General features: G+C 39.2%; 1 protein-coding gene across 1 annotated transcript in view; it reads left to right on the top strand.

The window, feature by feature from the left end:
• Positions 1-510, top strand: part of IL17A (interleukin 17A) — a 5,351-nt gene that overhangs the window by 2,024 nt on the left and 2,817 nt on the right. The gene's annotated exons all lie outside the window — the stretch shown is intronic.

Genomic DNA, 510 nt, shown 5'->3' with positions numbered 1-510 from the left:
GTCTGACTCCATCCATGCTTTTGTTCCGGCCCTCCGGTCCAGTTTAAGAACCCATTGTGGCCCTCGAGTCAAAAAGTTTGCCCACCCCTGGCTTAGTTGTTCAGGGTGGACCATGAACCAAGAGGTCACTGATTTGATTCCTTGTCAGGCCACATGTAGGGGTTTCAGGCTTGATCCCCAGTAGGGGGTGTGTAGGAGGCAGCCAATTGATGTTTCTTTCTCATTAATGTTTTTAACTCTTTATCTCTCTCCCTTCCTCTATCTCTAAAATCAATAAAAACCTATTTTAAAAAATAAATTTTAAAAAATCAGTTCACTACCCCAGTATATTAAGTCCATTATCTTCATCAAAGATTAAATATTTACTAAGTTACTATTATGCACCGAGCATTATTTTCTGGGTACTGGAGATACCAAGATGAATAAACCCAAGTCCCTGTTTTCAAGAGAGATAAACATGCACAGGATGCTATGAGAGTAGAAATAAAAGAAGAAAAAGCATATCAAGAA

Source organism: Myotis davidii, unplaced genomic scaffold (genome assembly GCF_000327345.1).
Source record: "Myotis davidii unplaced genomic scaffold, ASM32734v1 scaffold240, whole genome shotgun sequence".
Lineage (NCBI taxonomy): Eukaryota > Metazoa > Chordata > Mammalia > Chiroptera > Vespertilionidae > Myotis > Myotis davidii.
Note: the sequence above shows the minus strand (reverse complement) of the source record. Positions and strands in the feature narration are given on the sequence as shown.